The following is a 19991-nucleotide window of genomic DNA, read 5'->3' as shown; positions in this document are numbered from 1 at the left end:
TGGCTGGAAGCCCTGGCGCACCCATTCTCTCTGTGTCTCTCTGCCTCCTTCTCTCTCTGTCGCTCTCAAATAAATAAAAATGAACAAAAAAAATTTTTTTTAAGTTGTATATTTATTTGTGTGTGTATGTGTGTGTGCGTACATGTGTATGTGAGTTCTTATGTGTGCGTGCGTGTATGTGTGTGTTGGTATGTATGTGTGTATGTATATGTGTGTGTGTGCATGTATGTGTAGAGAGGCATACATACCATGGTGCATGTGAGGAAGTCAAAGAACTTCGAGGTGTCTGTGCTCCACCTCTTTCTTTTCTCAATAATTTTTTTTTCTTTTTGGTTTTTTCAAGGTAGGGCTTCACTCTAGCTCAGGCTGACCTGGAATTCATTATGTAGTCTCAGGGTGGCCTCAAACTCACAGCGATTTCCTATCTCTGTCTCCCAAGTGCTGGGATTAAAAGCATGCACCACCACACCCAGCAAAAATTTATTTTATTATTCCAGTGTCAGAAAATTCCAAGTTTATTTCCAATATCAGTCTCAAAACAGATATGAGCTGGACCTGGTGGTGCACTCAAGAGGCAGAGGTAGGAGAATTGCTGTGAGATTGAGGCCAGCATGAAACAACATAGCAAATTTCAGGTCAGTCTGGGCTAGACTGAGACCTTACCTCAAAAATTATGTTTAAAAAATCAGACATAAATTTTTAATATTTAATATCTGCGGTAATGGCCAATAAAAAGTATAATATAAAATGAACTTACAGTAGGAAGTATCTAAATTCAATCTATTTAAAGTGTTTTTCAAAAACTGCAAATTAAAATCTGCTCATTTGAAATACTTGTGCACTAATAATTTCATTTGCTATCATAGCTAGAATATAAAAGACATCAACATTTATTCAAATAACACTTGTTTCAATGTTCAATTTTGTGTTTCCTAACATTCATTTCACATAGTAATCAAAATACAGATGTGTGCAAATAAAACAGATTACTAAAATGAAATATAGTATAAGAAGTTACAATTCACTTATGAGGAAAGTTTTATTTTTCAAGTGTTCAAGCATCACAGTTTTTTTCAAGTGTTCAAGCATCACAGTTACAAGAAATATCTCTTTACAAAGAGTTAAGATGTATGTTTTCACTGAGCCATTTTTTCAAGAACCCAAATTTACCTAAAATTTTATGCTTCCTGGTATAATAAATACCATGTGGTCTACTGTTAAGAAAAACACAAAGTTAACTAACTTAAAATACAGAACTTGGAGAAAAACAAAAAACTAAAAACAGAACTTGGGCTGGAGAGATGGCTTAGCCATTAAGGTGCTTGCTTGCAAAGGCTAAGGACCCAGAGTCCGTCCCCCAGTAAGCCAGATGCACAAAGTGGTGCATGCATCTAGAATTTGTTTGCAGTGGCTGGAGGTCCTGCCGTGCCCATTCTATCAGACCCCCTTCTCTCTTTCTCTCCAATAAATAAAAACATTTCAAATAGAAAAAAAGAGAACTCATTTATAGTTTATATTCTACCCAATTAAAAATAAGTTCATTTAATTAGCCTAAAATTACGCACTTAACTTGAAAATAGTGACTAAATTCTAACGGAAATATAAGTAACTAGCTTAAAAACTCCTATTCTCAAAACATTCTAGTGGAGCAATCTGTCCAAGGAAACTTCACCCAGCATATAGGCAAGTAAGTGAATGCTGAGAAACTGGGCTTCTCACAGTGGAGGGAGCAGCCAGATCACTAGATTCATGCACCTCTAGTATGGGAATGGAAGGGATATTCACATCTTTCTAGACAAGACAAGCTCCTCAGCTAAGATAGATAGGACCATCAACTAAAAGATGCCAAACTTCCCAGTGGCCCAGTGGGCTCAGCAGCTGTGAGCTCCTCAGCTGGTCTGGACTATAGGCCTACTTACAGCTCCACCTTTAGTTGTTTGGATGTTGCACAGAAACCCAGCCTGCTGAAACAGAGTCATAGACTCCCATTTTTTTTGTCACCTGTAAGTTAAATCACCTTTGAATAAAATTAAGCATGCCTCTTGTAATTCAGCATACAAGACAGGAGTAACCTGGGGCATTGCACAGACTGGGTGAGGGAAAGTCCAAAATATATGATCTTGGCAAATTCATCTACCTATTTTTAATGTAGTTTACTTATACATAAATTTAGGATTACTGTGTTTTATTTGTTCGGTTATCTAGTTAAAGTCAAGTATAGGAGTATCCAAAACAAACAAAAAATGAATTTCAGTGGCTAATTTAGAAGACAATGAGAATTCAGCTAATATGAAACCTGTAACAAGTTCAAAGCCAGAATTATCCAGAACAATATCCACTCAAACTATGGATGCCTTTTCTCTTGTTCTCTTGCGTTGTCTAAGCAATTACCAAAGATATTCCATATCATTGAATAAAATAAATGACTTTAGGTCTTTCAAATTGCTAATGACATTGATATTCTGGGAGCTACTCTCTCACCCCATAGAAACAAATCACACTTATTCCTCCAGAGTAAAATCTACATAAGTTTAAGAACTCCTTTTTCAACGAATTTCCGTTTAGTTCTTCTATTGGTCTTGGCAACTCCTGCAAGTACATACATAAAACAATGACAGATTCCTATTACTCAAAGTTTTGTCTTTTGAGTTCTTTTTTTTTTTTATTAATTATGAACTTTGCTGTATGATCATGTCATGTGTTGCTCCCTTTCCCCTTGTGTTATTAATACATCAAAGTGATGGATTATGGGGAGTGGTGACACATGCCTTTAATCCTAGTATTCAAGAGGTAGGATCTCTGTGAATTTGAGGCAATCCTGGGACTACAGAGTGAGTTCCAGGTCAGCCTGGACTAGAGTTAAATCCTACCTCGAAAAAAAAAAAAAAGTCATGGATTGATGGACAGTATTTACACATACAAATAAAGGCTAGTTCTTGTGATCAGTTAGGGCTGTTGGAAGCCACAGTATTACTCCAAAGATGCTGTCACTGCTCAATGCACATTTGGATCTCCTCTTTTGGAATTTTCTTCAGCACCTCTGGATAATAGCTTCATGAATTCTGTGGTACATGTAGCATTTCACAACAACTCACGGGCAGTAGAGCCAGCATGTTTTCCCATCACTCATTTAAAGACGTAGTTGATATTCGAAGTATTTATTCCATATGTCAACATCAACACATTCATCAACTAAGGGAATAATTGCTTTATCTGTTTGCAATTCATTCCATTACGTAATTTAGGTAGAATAGAAATAGCCAGACCACTGAGAAGGAGGTTCCACCTTCTTTGAGACAGGGCCCATGCTGCTTCAATTGAACTGCCAGACTTAGGGAACATCAGACGACCTGGCCAGTGAGCTCCAGATTCTCTGGTTCCATCTCCACTATTGTAGTGTACAGGGGTCACAGATTCATATATCACTTTGCATTCAGCTTTATGTGGGTACTTGGGGTTTGAAACTGGGTAGGCAGGCTTTGTAAGCAAGTACCTTTAACCATGGATCCATCTTCTGAGCCTCACACTCAGTTTTCTGTAGTGCTGGGATGAAAACCAGAGACTTGTCTATCTTGGGAGGCACTGTACCATTTCTAGCCTTATTTTTATGTTTTGAAAAATATTCATCTTGATTTTCATAATGTCTGAAACCAGGTTACACCTCTACCAGCAGTAACTAATGGAACTTCTTTCCTTACATCTTCTATAGAATTTGTTGTCATTTGTTTTCTTGAAAATAGTCATTTTGACTCAGGTAAGAAGGAATCACAAAGATTTAATTTGTATTTATCTAATGCTAAAGATATTGAATATTGTGATTTTTTGTGTGTGAATTATCTGTTCAATTGATTATCTCATTTATTTATTGGCAGTTTGTGGGGGGTTTTGGTGTTCAAATTATGTAGCTCTTCATATATTCTGGATGTTAACACCATATCTAAAGTATGTTTTAATTTATTTATTTATGAAAGAGAGAAAGTAAATGGGCATGTCAGGGCCTCTAGACACTGCAAACAAACTCCAGGTGCATGCACCACCTGTGCATCTGGCTTATGAGAGCTCTGGGGAGTTGAACCTGGGTCCTTAGGCTTCACAGGCAAGTGCCTCAACCACTAAGCCATCTCATCTAGCCCACCATATCTGAAGTATAGCTGGCAAAGATTATCTTCTATTGTGTAGTCTGTTTTTTATGCTACTGATAGTTTCCTTTGTTGTCTATAAGATTATTAATTTCATATAATTGCACTTGTTAATTATTGGGGTTGTTTCTGGGATATCTGAGTCCCAATCAGAAAGTCATTGCCTATGGCTATACCTTGAATTGTTTTTTTTTTTTTTTTTGTTAATTTTTCTGTAGTAGTTTCAGTATTGTACAATTTAAAATAAGGTCTTTGGCCAGGCATGGTGGCATACACCTTTAATCCCAGTGCTTAGGAGGCAGAGGTAGGAGGATCAGTGTGAGTTCAAGGCCACCCCGAGACTACACAGTGAATTCCAGGTCAGTCTGGGCTAGAGTGAGACCCTACATCAAAAACTACTACTACTACTACTACTACTACTACTACTACTACTACTAATGTTTTTGTTCCATTTTCTGATTTATTTTTGTGCAGTAAGAGATACGATCTAATTTCATTCTCCTGCAGGTGAACCTACAGTTTTGCCAAAACAATTTATTAAACAGGCTAGCTGTTTTCTAGCATGTGTTTTGATAACTTTGTCAAAAATTACATGTATAACCAAGCATGGTGGCACATGTTTTTAATCCCAGTATTTAGGAGGCAGAGGTAGAAGCACTTCCATGCATTTGAGGCCACCCTGAGACTACATAGTGAATTCCAGGTCAGCTGGGCTAAAGATAAAGAAAGACTATACCTTGAAAAACCAAACAAAATTATGTGTATATGTTTCGATAACTTTGTCAAAAATTAGGTGGCTATGTCTATATGGGTTTATTTTTGAGTCCTCTATTCTGTTTCACTGGTCTGTATGTCTGTTTTTTTCACTTTGTTTCTTCAGTGTGATTTGAAGGCAGGTATTTTTATGCCTCCAGCAGAGTTCATTTTACTTACGATTGCTTGTGATGGTTAATCTCTGATTGTCAACTTGAAAGGATTTAGAATCACCATTGTAACAAATCATTGGTCATCTGTGAGGGATATTCTAGTTTAGGTTACTTGAAGTGGAAGGACCCACCTTAACTGTGGGCAGTACCATTCCATGGGCTGGGTTCCTGGGCTATATAAAAAGAAGAAAGCTACAGATTATTGCCAAGGCTCTTGGTTGCCCACCAAAACTAGGAGGTAAGATCCTATTGCTGAAGAGTCCACATGCTTGGCCTGCAGGACACCAAGAGATTCAGCTGGGCTGGAAGCTTCTTCCCTGTTGACTGGCTGTTATAATACTGCAGATTGCTATGTAGCCTGCTGGTGTGTATGGGGGTGGGGGGAGGAAGAAGTCATCAAGGTCTTAACCTGCAGTGGACCCTAAAAGCATTATGGCTTAGCCAGCCAGACCAAATGTGCCAACTGGTGCAACAGTGACCTTGAAAATACTGCTCAGACTCTGGCATTGAGCTACAACCATATCCTTGTAATGCATCTTTTATTTCATTATGCTGAGAATTGCATGCAGGGCCTTGCCATCTTAGACAGGTGCTCTACCACTCATCTATATCTCTATTGCTCTTATAATTCTGAATGTCAAATCATATCACTGAAGTTAAGTTTACTATAAAAGGTAGAACTGTATTAGTAATAAAGTCAGAAAGCATTTTATTGAAGGAAAAATTAAAAGGTTGGTAATAAGCATAACAAAGGTGTTAATTTGATAGAATTGATATTTTTCCTTTTTTCATAATTTCAATAAATATCTTGAAATTCATGTCATTTAACATATGGTATAGCTAATCTACCTTCAAGTTTCCCTGAAGAATACAATTTGTATAAACCTCAACTTTTTATTACTTGGAACTGAAGAACTTCCAAACTTTTAAATATACCAGCTGTTTTTAGAGAAAAATTAAATCCCCCTTTAATTCTTTGTCTTTGAAAGGTTATAAGAAGTTCACAACTTTAAGACAGAAAAAAAAATTAAATGGAAAATAAATGAAGATCCCAAATTAGATACATTATTTTCTTGCTGCAAGTTGGTACAGAGTCTTGTCATTTTTCTTCATTTTAAATATTAATATAGATTCTGCAAATGACATTTTTGATGCTTATTTTTTCAGGCAAATATGAATTTAAAATAATATCTGTATCTATGGCATATGATAGCAATGTTTTCAATTAAAAAATATTTTATTTATTTATTAGAGAGATAGAAATAGAAAATAGGCATACCAGAACCTCTAGCCACTGCCCATGAAGTCCAGATGCATGTGACACCTTGCGCATCTGGCTTATATGGGTACTGGAGATTTGAACCTGGGTCCTTAGGCGTCACAGGCAAGTGCCTTAACCACTAAGTCATTACTCCACCCCTGTAATATTATTATATTTCATGGCACTGAAGATTAAACTTAAGACTTCACACATACTAGGCAAGTGCTCTATACCCTAAGGCCAATGCTAGTAATATTAGAGATAAAAGTTACCCAAAGTTGAGGTCATGATAATTTATTTCTATTGAATGTTAATGTATGTGCTTACTGGATTATGACTAATACTCCTATTAGCATTGCACAGACTTTGGAGTTAGCATTATTGGCTACAGCCTTACTCTACCATTTCCTAACTGCATGGTTCCGGCAGTAAACCTCTGCTATCTCACTTACCTCACATACAAAATAAAGATAAAATGAAGTCCACCATGTACATATGCTGTGAGGATTAAATGAGCTGGTTTAGATATGTTAAATGTTGCTTAATATTGTGTTCCTGGGCTGGAGAGATGGCTTAGTGGTTGAGGCACTTGCCTGCAAAGCTATAGGACCTCGGTTCAATTCCCTGAGACCCACATAAGCCAGATGTACAAGGTGGCCCATGTATCGAGTTCGTTTGCAGTGGCTAGAAGCCCTGGCATGCTGATTCTCTCTCTCTCTTTCTCTCTCTCTCTCTTTCTCTCTCTCTCTCTCTCTCTCTCTCTCTCTCTCTCTCTCTCTCACACACACACACACACACACACACACACTGCCTCTTTCCCTCTCTCAAATAAATAAATAAAAATAAAATATTAATTATTTTTTTAATTGTGTCTTCTGCTTGGAGTAATGGCTTATTCCTGTCATCTTGGTGCACTATAAGCAATTCAGGCAACTCAGTGCTGCCTGAGGAAGAAAGAAACTGATACTAGGTGGCAGAGAAAGAACTATTGGATAATAATTTCAACTTGAAGGCAATTTTCAAGTGATGAACTAGAGGTTATATAGTGGTTTGAATCATATGTCCCACATAAACTCAAGTATTCTCAATGCTTGGTCCCCAGCTGGTGGAAATTTAGGAGGGGTAGCCTTGCAATGTAGGAGGTATGTTGTTGAGAGAGGATTTAGGGTCATCATAGCCAGCTCTCCCTTGCCAGAGTTTGGCTCATTTTCCTGCTGTTGTTTTCCACCTGCTGTGGAAGACAGTGGTGTCTAGGTTCTGCTCATGTCCTGCTTGACCCTGCCATTCCAAAGCTTCTCTTCAAGAATGTAAGTCTAAATAAAAACTTTCCTCCCATCAGCTATTTTTGGTCAGAATTTTTTGTTCCAGACCATGAATGTAATTATAACAAAAACCAACAATGCAAACCCAGAAAATTGTATTAAACTCAAGTATTGCATTAAAAATCCATTAATTCTTTGTATTCTGTATGCTCATTCTTTCATTTACTCTAATTATTCTACAAATAGATAGAAGGAAGATTATATGCTAAGGCCTAATACATCATTATATGAGAAGAGGGTTTTTTTTTTTTTTTTGAAATAGGGTTTGCTGTAGCCAAGGCTGACCCAGAATTCACTATGTGGTCTCAAGCTGGCCTTCAACTTGAACTCATGGGTCTCCTACCTCTGCATCACTAGTGCTGGGATTAAAGGCATGCATTACCATGCCTGGCTTTTTTTTTTTTTTTTTAAGAAATACTATTGCATGGGTTATAAATCACTGCAAAACATTGACTAAGATAGCTTTTAATTTTAATTTTATTTGCAGACAGAAGAGGGGGGGACATAGAGAACATGGGCACACCCAAACCTGTACCCACTGCAAACAAACTGTAGATACATGCGCCACTTTGTACATCTGGTGTGGTGTCTCATACCTGTACTCTCAGTACTTGGGAGATGGAAGCAGGGGCAGATTATAGTTCAAGGTCCTCTTTGAGTGTCTAGTAAGTTTGATCCCAGCTTGGCCTTATGAATGAGACTGTCTTAGAAAAAAAAGAAAATTTACAAATACATTTCTTATGTCACATTTTTTTTACTTTTTTTTTTTAATTTAATTTATTAGTTTTCTTTTCAGTAAATATAGGCAGTTTGGTACCATTATTTAGGCTCATCTGTGATCTACCCCCTCCCATTAGACCCTCCTTGTTATTGAAAATGGGTCGTGCATTGTGGAGTTAGCCCCCAGTTATTAGTATGATAAATGTCTCTGAAAATCATGACCCAACATGTAACTCTGACATTCTTTCTGCCCCCTCTTCCGCAAGATTTCCCTGAGCCATGTTGGGTTCATTTTTGGTCTGCTTCAGTGCTGAGGTGTTGGGGGCCTCTGAGGCTCTGGCTCTCTGATTTGGTAGAAGTTGATTTTTCTCTGCGATGATCTCCTTCCCCTTTGTGCTGGTATCCAGTTCACAGGAAAACATCACCCTTGCTCATTTCGCCAGTTGTCCTTAGTTTCAGTTGGGCCCCTTCTGAGGTATGTTGGGGCAGCTCTCTTCTTAGGATCTGCATCTATCTGGAAAAGAGAAGCAGATTCTCCAACGGAGAGTAAGTTAGCACCCAGAAAATTGAGATAACACTTACTTTTTTGATAGACAGTTTGATAGGTGTAGGCCCTCTTATACCCCGTGATTGATGGTAGCTTGATATTGTAGAGTGGGCTTGTGTTTGGGTATGGTTCTGACTTGTTTCCCAGCTCCAGCTAAGGGTCTAGTACCACTGAGTGGATCAGTTAGCCAAATCAAGAGCAATTGATTCCTCACCATGGCTGTGTACCACTATTGCACTTGTGTGGGTATCACATCCGGTTAATTGTTGCTACTTAGGTTAAACAATGCGTTGCTTGGACAGATCTTGGTCACTTCCCCCAGTCGCCTATGTAGCGCCTTCTGGCACTAGACACGCTGACTGTCTGGGGACTGACTCTCTCCTGGCTTCCAGCCATGTCATTCCATTTTACATGTCAGCTGTGTATGGAGTCATTATTTATTTATTTATTTGAGAGCGATAGAAACAGAAAGAAAGACAGATAGAGGGAGAGAGAGAGAATGGGCGCGTCAGGGCTTCCAGCCTCTGCAAATGAACTCCAGACGCGTGCGCCCCCTTGTGCATCTGGCTAACGTGGGACCTGGGGAACGGAGCCTCGAACCGGGGTCCTTAAGCTTCACAGGCAAGCGCTTAACCGCTAAGCCATCTCTCCAGCCCTTTTTTTACATTTTTAATGTATAATTTTTTTATTGACACCTTCTATACTTACAGATAATAAACCATGATAATTCCCTCTCCTCCCCCGCTTTCCCCTTCACAACTCCACCCTCCATCATATACCCTCCCTCTCTCCCTTAGTGTCTCTTTTATTTTGATGTCATCATCTTTTTCTCCTATTATGGTCTTATGAAGGTATTGCTAGGCACTGCAAGGTCATGGATATCAAGGCCAATTTCTTTAGGGTTTGTGTTTGGTTTGGTTTGGTTTGGTTTTTCGAGGTAGGGTCACACTCTATCCCAGGCTGACCTGGAATTCACTATGGACTCTCAGGATGGCCTTGAACTCATGGCAATCCTCCTACCTTTGCCTCCCGAGTGCTGGGATTAAAGGTGTGTGCCACCACACCTAATTTCTTTATTTTTTATTATTTATTTATTTTTAACTTTTTTTTGTAACTAACAACTTCCATGATTGTAAACAATATCCTTTGGTAATTCCCTCCCTCCCCCCACTTTCCCCTTTGAAACTCTACTGTCCATCATATCCCCTCTCCCTCTTAATCAGTCTCTCTTTTATTTTGTTTTTATTATCTCTTCCTCCTATTATGATGGCCTTGTGTAGGTAGTATCAGGCACTGTGTATCAGGCCATTTTGTGTCTGGGGAGCACATTGTAAGGAGTCCATCCCTTCCATTGGCTCTTACATTCTTTCTGCCACCTCTTCCATAATGGACTCTGAGCCTTGAGGATGTGATAGAAGTATTTCAGGACTGAGCACTCCTCTGTAATAAAATATCTTTTATCTTTCCTCTCTAATGTTGGTTTGAAGTCTATCCTGTTAGATATTAAGATAGCAACACCTGCTTGTTTCCTAGGACCATTTGCTTCAAATACTGTTTTCCATCCTTACACTCTGAGATAGTGTCTGTCTTTTATGGAGAGATGAGTTTCTTAGAGGCAATAACTAGAAGGCTCTTCCTTGTTAATCTCATCTGCAAGCCTGTGTCTTTTGGTTGGGGCATTGAGACCATTGATATTAATAGTTAATGTTGAAAGTTATGTATTTGTACTTGCCATTCTTTTCTTAAATTTTTTATTGACAACTTCCATAATTGTAAACAATATCCCATTCACCATTCTTCTTGTTTTGTAGTGCTTACTTGACTCCTTTGTATTAAGTGTTTTTTGAGTACGGTTTATTTTTCCCTATTCATATATGAGCTTTTCTTTCTCTTCAGCATGGAGCATCCCTTCAAGCATTTTCTGTAGAGTTAGATTAATTATGATTCATTCCTTTAGCCTGTTTTTGTTGTGGGATAGCCTTATTTTTCCATCATTTTGGATGGATAGCGTTGCTGCACAAAGTATTCTTGGTTGACAGTTGTCTTTCAGAACATGGAATACATAATTCCCAGCCCTTCTGGCTTTAAAAGTTTGTGTTGAGTAATCTGCTGTTATTCTAATGGGCTTGTCTTTATAGGTGAATTGTGTTTTCTTTCTAACTGCTTTCAATATATTTTCTTTGTTTTTTGTGTTTGGTAGTTTACTTATAATATGAAGCAGAGAGGTTCTTTCCAGGGTTTTTTTTTTTTTTTTTTTCCTGATTGGTGTTCTAAAGGCTTCCTATATCTACATTGGCATATCTTTCCCCATTTGGGGGAAGTTTTTGTCTATTATTTTGTTGTAAATGCTTACTATGACTTTGGAATAAAATTCTTATCCTTCTACTATACCCTGAATTCTGATGTTTGATCTTTTCATAGTATCCCAAATATCTTGAAATTCCTATTCATACCTTCCTATTAGTTTGTCTTTTTCTTGTTGGACTGTATTAGATCTGCCACTTGGTCTAGTTTAGATAGTCTGTTCTCTCCTTCATCCATCCATTCTACTGGTCAGACTTTCTACAGAGTTTTTTTTTTTTTTTCTTACTGTGTATTTCATTGGTAGTATTTATTTTTTATTTTTATTATAATTTTTGTTTTAGTTATTTGAGGTAGGGTCTCACTGTAGCCCAGGCTGACCTGGACTTCACTATGTAGTCTCAGGGTGGACTTGGAATTCCCACTCATACTTTTCTATAAGTTTGTCTTTCTCTTTGTTGGACTGTATTAGATCTGCCACTTGGTCTTCTAGCTTAGATATTCTGTCCTCTCCCTCATCCATCCTACTGGTGAGGTTTTCTACAGAGTTTTTTTTATTTCATTAACTGTGTTCTTCATTGCTAGTAATTCTGACTGCTTTTTCTTTATTATTTCTATTTCCTTATTTATGTCTTGTATTGCCTTCTTTATTTCATTAAATTGGTGTCCTGCCTCTTCTTTGATTCCTTTGATTTCCTCTTTGATTTCTTCTTTGATTCTTTTGATTTGTTCTTTGACCTCTTTGAACATATTTATAATCATTCTTTTGAACTCTTTCTCAGGCATTTCCTCTAACTCGTTCTCACTGGAGGACATTTCTGATGCATTAATACTTTTAGGTGGATTTATATCGTCTTGCTTTTTAGTGTTTCTTGTGTTATAATGTATATATTTTTGCATCTTGGATTAAGTTAATGCTTGGATTTTCTAGCTAGCTGTGTATTCTTAGCTGTATCAATTGATTTGATGTAATATATTTTCAGGGTAGGAGCTTAAGGTGTTAGGTGTGGCTCTTAAGACTCTCAGAGTATCTACAAAGATGTTCTTAGGGGTTGAGTTTCCCTGCTATAGGAGTATTTAAGCAGGCTGAGTGGAATAAAATACAGGTAGATTCTAAAATTTAACTAAACACTGTACACATTCAATCAAAAACAGCCCCAAGTATGTATGCAAGAGTACTTATTATGATGACCAGATCCTCTATCAACAAAGAGGTTAAGATTTCTGGTCTGTTGAGGTATCCAAGTCAGCTTGTGACCAAGTGAGACCCTTCCCTGGTGCAATCCCAGTTACCTTGGATGATTTTGGTCTCAGTCAAGTTGCTGCCTGGGTCGTCGGGCTGCTGTTCTGATTTCTGGAGCTGGGCACTGGCTTTTCCTGCGGGGCAAACCGAGCCTGGCAAGTGTGGCCCTGCAGATCAGCACCCCTGCTGCTGGAACTGCTGCTGCTCAAGCTGCCCCTGCTGGGTCTGTAGCCGCTGCTGCTGAAGGTGCTGCTGCTGGATCCACCGCTGCTGCTGCCTCTGCTGCTGCTGTAGCTGCCACTGCTGGAGCCGCCACTGCTGCTGTAGCTGCTGCTGCTGTGTCCACTGCCACTGCTCCCACTGAAGCTGCTGCTGCTGGGTCTGCTGCTACTGCCGCTCCTGGGTCTGCTGCTGCTGGGTCTGCCGCTGCTGCCACGACTGGAGCTGCTACTGCTGGGGCCGCTGTTACCGGTGCTGGAGCCACTGATGTTGCTGCTGAACTCTACTCCTGCTTGGGTCCTGCTGTCGGCTCAAATTGGCATTGCTGGGTCCCAGGACCGCTGCTCTGTTCACTGGAGCTGGGCTCAGGCAGTGGGGAAGGGGAGGGAGCTGCAGCTGCTCTGGTTCTCTCGCTGCTCCACATGTTCTTCTACCTTGTGGTCTGCTCCTCTGCTGCTCACTGCCACTCTCCCTTCATGTTTCCTGAGTTGTGGAGAGCTCCAGTGTGAGTGGAAGCTCCCACACCTGGCTTTTCCTGTGGCTGGAGCCAAGTCTGGCAGCTTTCTGGTGTGCCGCCGCCGCGGCGGTTGGCCGAGCTGCCGGAGCCGCTTTTGCCGGCCTGTGCTGGCTCTGGATGCTCTGGATCCCTTCTACTTCTCCGCTGCTGCTTCAATTTCCTATACACCTCACTTTTTAGTAAAAGTTCGTATTTTGCTGAGTTTTTTTTTGGCCTTTTTCCCCCCTAGGCTGCTTTGGCGTGGTACCTATGCTGCCATCTTAACTGGAAGTCTCTCAGGGTGGACTTGAAATTCTGATGATTCTCCTACATCTGCTTCCCAATTACTGGGATTAAAGGCATGTGCCACCATGCCCAGGCCATTGGTAGTATTTCTGAGTGGACTTTCTTTTTTTTTATTGTTTTTTTTCTTTATTATTTCTAATTCCTTATTCATGTCTTGTATTGACCTCCTTATTTCATTAAATTGGTTTCTTGTGTCATTTTCAATTCCTTTATTTCCCCTTTAATTTCATTTAGTGTAGTTATAATAATTCTTTTGGAATCTTTCTCAGCCATTTCTCCAAATCAGTCTCACTGGAGGTCATTCCTGATGGATTTATAGTTTTGGGTGGAATTAAGTGTCTTGATTTGTTTGTGTTTTTTGTATTATAATGTAGAGATTTTTCATTTTGGATTAATTTGATGCTTGGGTTTTCTAATTATCTCTAGTATTATTACATGTATCATCCAATCTGATATTATATATCTTCAGGGTAGGAGCTTAAGGTGGTAGGTGTGGTTCTTAAAAGGCTCGCAGAGACTTCCAGTTAAGATGGTGTCATAGGAATCACACTAAAGTAGCCTAGGGAAGAAAAAGAAAAAAAAAAAAAAGCCCAAAACAGAAAAATACACTAAAAAGGGAAAGTGTATAGTAAATTATAAACCACAGCAGAGAAGTAGGACAGACCTGGATCGTAGAGACCACAGAAACAAGCAGAAGAGATTCCAACAGTGGAGGCAGCAGAGCCTCTTGGCCACAGCTGCCAGACTCAACCTGAGCTACAGGGAAAGCCAGGTGAAAGGATTTTCCACTCACATCAGTCTCCTCACAAACTCAAATATGAAGGGAGGACAGCAGGGACCAATGGAGTGGCTCGTGAGGAAGAAGATTGCAAGGACCAGCAGGAGAACTTCAGCCACCATCCATAGCCTTGTTCCCCCAACACCAGCACAAGCACCAGCAAGCACCAGAAACCTGGAAAAGGGAGCTCACCTACACAGCACCTGACACAGGTGATCAGAGCAGCAACCTACCAACCCAGCCAGTCTACCTGAGCCTACACAGCAGCAAAGAGGTACACAAGTGGGTGTGCAACATAATTGAAACCAAAGACATCTCCAAAGGTAACTGAGATTACATCAGGTTAGTACCTGCCAAATAAGCCTGGTATGTAGGCTTGAATCAGAAATACTAACTGTACCTTCCATCTTAGAGTAAGTTATATGTTAAATCTTAAGAATGGTCTTATTCATCATTTTTTTTTTTTTGGTTTTTTGAGTAGGGTCTCACTCTGGTCCAGGCTGACCTGGAATTAACTCTGTAGTCTCAGGGTGGCCTTGAACTCATGGCGATCCTCCAACCTCTGCCTCCCAAGTGCTGGGATTAAAGGTGTGTGCCACCATGCCCGGCTTATTCATTGTTCTTAAATAAGCCATATTTTGTGCTTGTAATTTGTTGCTTCCTGATTTATAGTCACTTTGTTTCCTCTTTTATTGTTCTTTGGGGAAAGGTTTCACTCAGTCAAAAACTCACTTGGAACCCTCTATAGACCAGAAATCTTAGTCTCCAAGTTGACAGGATTAAGGGTGTGGGACAACAAACATGCTTACGGACTTGTGACATTGTTAGAGGATCTGGTTGTCATAATGCCTACTCTTGCATAAGTACTCTGCTGTTTTTCATTGAATGTGTACATTGTTTAGTTAAATTTTAGGATTTGCCTATATTTTGTCCACTCAGTCTACTTGAATACTCTCATAAGCAGGAAAACCCACCACCTAGGGTCACTTTTGTGGTTACTCTGGGAGTCTTAAGACCCACATCTAGAATGTTAAGCTCCTAACCTGAAGATATATAACATTAGATTAATTGATGCATCTAAGAATACTGCAGATAACTAGAAAATCCAAGCATTAAATTAACCCAAGATGCAAAATTCTCTACACTATAATGGAAGAAACACAAAAAATCATGACAATATGAATCCACCAAAAAGTATTAATGAATCAGAAATGACCTCCAATGAGACTGATTTAGAGGAAATGCCTGAGAAATATTGTGAAAGAATGATTATAAACAGGTTCAAAGAAATCAAAGAGAAAAATCAAAGGAATCAAAGAAAACACAGGAAACTAATTTAATGAAATAATGGGTTCAATACAAAATGTAAATAAGGAAAGAGAAGTAATAAAGAAAAGCCAGCCAGAAATATTAGCAATGAAGAACACGGTCAATAAAATAAAAAACTCTGTAGAAAATCTCACCAGTAGAGTGGTTGAAGAAGAGAACAATATCTAAACTAGGCCAGGTGGCAGATCTAATACAGTCCAACAAAGAAAAAGACAAACTAATTATGAAGTTATGAATGGGAATTTCAAGATATTCGGGACAGTATGAAAAGATCAAACATAAGAATTCTGGGTATAGTAGAAGGACAAGAATTTAATTCCAAAGGCATAGTAGGCATTTTCAAAAAAATTAAAGAAGAAAACTTCTTCAAATAAATGCTATTAGAACTGAGGTCACAGATAAGACAAAACACAGTTGTAGTGACTTTAACACCCCACCCTCATCAACTGACAGGCCATTCCTGTCAAAAAATAACAGAGATGCATCTGTATTAAATGAAGTCATAGAACAAATGGACCTAACAGATATATACAGGACATTTCATCCAAATGCTACAGAATACACATTCTTTTCAGCAGCACATGGAACATTCTGTAAAATAGACCATATGTTAGGACACAAAGCAAATCTTAACAGAAAAATTGAAATAATTCTTTGTACTTTACCTGATCACAATGAGATCAAACTACAAATCAATACCAAGAAAAGCTATAGAGCATTCACAAAATTATGGAAACTAAACAATACACTACTAAATTGTTGGGCACAGGTAAGGTTCCTGGGCCACTGAAGGTTAAAGTGTGTCTGAGCTGTCAGGCCTGGCTAAGGATTCCAGGCCAAAGGAGCTCACAGCAGGCCTTGACCCAATAACCTTGGTCCCTGAAACTAGCAAGAGTTAGGCTGCTCCCTCCCTGAGCCAAGAGCACCTGGACATTCCAAATTCACTTTCCCCAGAGCCTTGTGACCTCTTGCCACTTGCCTGGCACATCCCTATATGTTAATGAGGTATCAGCCAACAGCCTTTGCAAAGCCAGTCCCTCTGCAACCCATACCCCATACCTTTCCCCACCACTTAGACCCTGTGTCACTTCCCTGCTCATCCATGACATAACTACATGCAAATCAATCATCAGCAGGACCTTTGAACTAATCAATCCCCTTATGACCTGTACCTCTACCCACTCTTTCACAAATGCTTATAACCCCATTACCCTGACAAGTAAAGGAGCTGTTCTCTGAAGCTGTCTCCTAGGTGTTTCTTCCTATCATACTCACAACCACTCAAGACCTTGCTCTGCAGTTTCTGGGATGCCCCTGAGAGACAGAAGTACAGCAGCCCCAAGGAGGCCAGGGACCACACTAAATTAAACATGGGTCAATGAAGAAATGAAGAAGGAAATAAAAAAATTCATAGAAAAAAAAACAACTCATAGAGTCAAATGATAATGAGAACACAACATACCAATACCTTTGGGGACACAATGAAGGCATTCCTAAGAGGGAACTTTATCTCTAAGTGCCTATAGTAAGAAATTAGAAAGGTTGCAAGTAAACAACTTAATGCTTGACCTTAAGGCCTTGGGAAAGAACAAGGCAAACCAATAATAAATATTAGGGCAGAAATTAATGAAATAGAAACCCTTACAAAAAATTTCAAAGAATCAATGAAACAGAGTTAATTCTTTGAAAGGATAAACAAGACTGGTAAACCCTTAGCAAATCTGACTAGAAGAAAGAGAAGAGATACAAATTAATAAAATTAGAGATGAAAAGGGCACCATCACAACAGATACTAGAGAAATGCAAAAAATCATAAGGATATACCATAAAACCATATACTTCACTAATTTTGAAAATCTGAAAGAAATGGATGATTTACTTTATTTATATGACCTACCTAAATTAAATTAAGATAAGATAAGCCACTTAAATAGACCTATAACAAGTATGGAGATCCAAGCAGTTATCAAAAAATCTCCTATCTAAAAAAGTCCAGGCCCAGATGGATTCACTGGTGAATTTTACTATACCTTCATGAAGATCTAACATCAATGTTTCTTGAACTTTTCCATAAAAGAGAAAAAGAAGGAATCCTACCAAACTCCTTCTCTGAAGCTAGCATCACCCTGATACCAAAACCAGACAAAGATAGAACAAAAAAGAATGACAGATTTTTGTCAGAATACTTGATGACCCACCAAGGTTAATGATAAGACCCTACTGCTGAAGACACCATATGTGGTTGACACATAATATGGAGTGACATGGCTGGAAGCTGGAAGAGAGTCAGTCCCCAGACATTCAGCACATCTAGCACCAGAAGGTGCTACATGGGCAACTGGGGGAAATTGACCAATATCTGTCTAAGCAACTCATGTCTAACCTACTTAACAACAAATAACCTGTTGTGATGCTCACACAAGTGCAGTAGTGGTGAACAGCCATGGTGGGAAACCAACTGCTCTCAATTTGCCTAACTGATCTGCTCAGTGGAATGGAACCCATAGCTGGATCTGGGAAACAAGTCAGAACCATATCCAAAAATGAGCCTACTCTCCATTATCAAGCTCCCACCAATCGTGGGCTACAAGAGGGCCTACACCTATTAAATTCTCTCTCTCTCTTAAAAAAAGGGGGGGTTATCCCATTTATCTGGTGCTAACTTTACTCTCTGTTGGAGATTTTGCTTCTCTTTTTCAGATAGATGCAGATACTACAGAGACAACCACCCCATTATACCTCAAAAGGGCCCCAGCTGAAACTAAGAATAATTGGCAAAACAAGCAAGGATGCTGTTTTCTTGGTGAACCTGGAACCAGCACAAGGGTGAAGGAAATTGACATAGAAAACAATCAATTCCTCCCAAATAAGATATCCAGAGACACAGATGCCCCAAGAGCTCATCACTGAAACAGACCTAAAATGAACCCAACATGGCTCAAGGAAATTTTGTGGAAGAGGGGTGGAAAGAATGTCAGAGCCACATGTTGGGTCATGATACACAGAGACATTTCCTCCTACCCATAACTGAGGGCTAACTCCACAATGCATGACCCATATACCTCAATAAGAAGGGGCCAGGGGAGGGGGAGGACAGGGAGGAGACAAAAAAATGGTACCGATTTGACTGTATTCACTGAGTACAAAACTAATTAATAATAGGTGAGGTAGCACAAAATATAGGAAAATTCTAAAATTTAACTAAACATATACACATTCAATAAAAACCAGCACAGAGTATTTATGCAAGAGTAAGTATTAATACAAAGAGATCCTGTAACAAAGGTAAAATCCCTAAGGATGTGTCTTTCCCCACAGCCTCAATCCTGTCAGCTTGCTTGCTGAGATTTCTGGTCTGTAGAGGGTTGCACAGTCAGCTTGTGACAAAGTGAGCCCCTGCCCTAATGAATGACAGAAGATGAGAGAAAGGCACTATAAATCGGGAAGCAAAAAAAAAAAAAACAAAAAAAACAAAACAAAACAAAAAAACCCTCAAAATATAGCTTATTTGAGAATGGCAAATCCAACATCCATCATATTTAACACATAATTTACCCTGACATGGAAGTTGCAATTAGCACTTCCAATGCAAGCCTATACACCAGGCTGTTTTGGTGGGCACTGAACTGTTGTAATCCCCATTACTTTTTGGGATGTCTTTTGTCTCAGCTATGCTGCACACCCACTTGGGTCCTTCTTTGCTGTGCTGTGGGCTCAGGTAGGCTTGCTGGGTCAGTGGATCATTGCTCTGATAGGCTGTTCTGGGTACTGTGTAGGTGATTTCCCTTCCTCAGGTCTCTTGTGCTTGCTGGTGCTGGCAGGTGGGGGGGAAGAAAGGCTATGCATGTTGTCTGAGGTTTTTCCACTGGTCCCCAGATCCTCTTCCTTATCAGATGCTCCCCTGGTCCCTGCTGTTCGACGCTTCATGTTTCTTGAGTTTGCATGGAGGCTGGTGACTGGAAAAATCCCCTTACCTATCTTTTGCTGCAGCTCAGGCAGAGCCTGGTGAGTGTGGCTGTGTGAAGCTGGTGCCATCACCACTGGAGCTGCTTCTTCCTGTTTCTGTGGTCTCTAGACACTCTGGATCTCTCCTACTTCTGTGGTTGATAATTTCTTTAAAAAAAAATTTTTTTTTTGCTTACTTTTATTTATTTATTTGAGAGCAACAGACAGAGAGAGAAAGAGGCAGATAGAGCGAGAGAATGGGCGCGCCAGGGCCTCCAGCCACTGCAAACGAACTCCAGACACGTGCGACCCCTTGTGCATCTGGCTAATGTGGGTCCTGGGGAATTGAGCCTCGAACTGGGGTCCTTAGGCTTCACAGGCAAGCGCATAATCACTAAGCCATCTCTCCAGCCCAGGTTGATAATTTCTTATACACTTTCACTTTTTAGTAGAAGAGTG

General features: G+C 39.5%; 1 pseudogene; it reads right to left on the bottom strand.

The window, feature by feature from the left end:
• Positions 1–1997: 1997 nt before the first annotated feature.
• Positions 1998–19514, bottom strand: LOC101609381 (annotated as a pseudogene).
• Between the last annotated feature and the right edge of the window lie 477 nt (positions 19515–19991).

This window comes from Jaculus jaculus, chromosome 2 (genome assembly GCF_020740685.1).
Source record: "Jaculus jaculus isolate mJacJac1 chromosome 2, mJacJac1.mat.Y.cur, whole genome shotgun sequence".
Lineage (NCBI taxonomy): Eukaryota > Metazoa > Chordata > Mammalia > Rodentia > Dipodidae > Jaculus > Jaculus jaculus.
Note: the sequence above shows the minus strand (reverse complement) of the source record. Positions and strands in the feature narration are given on the sequence as shown.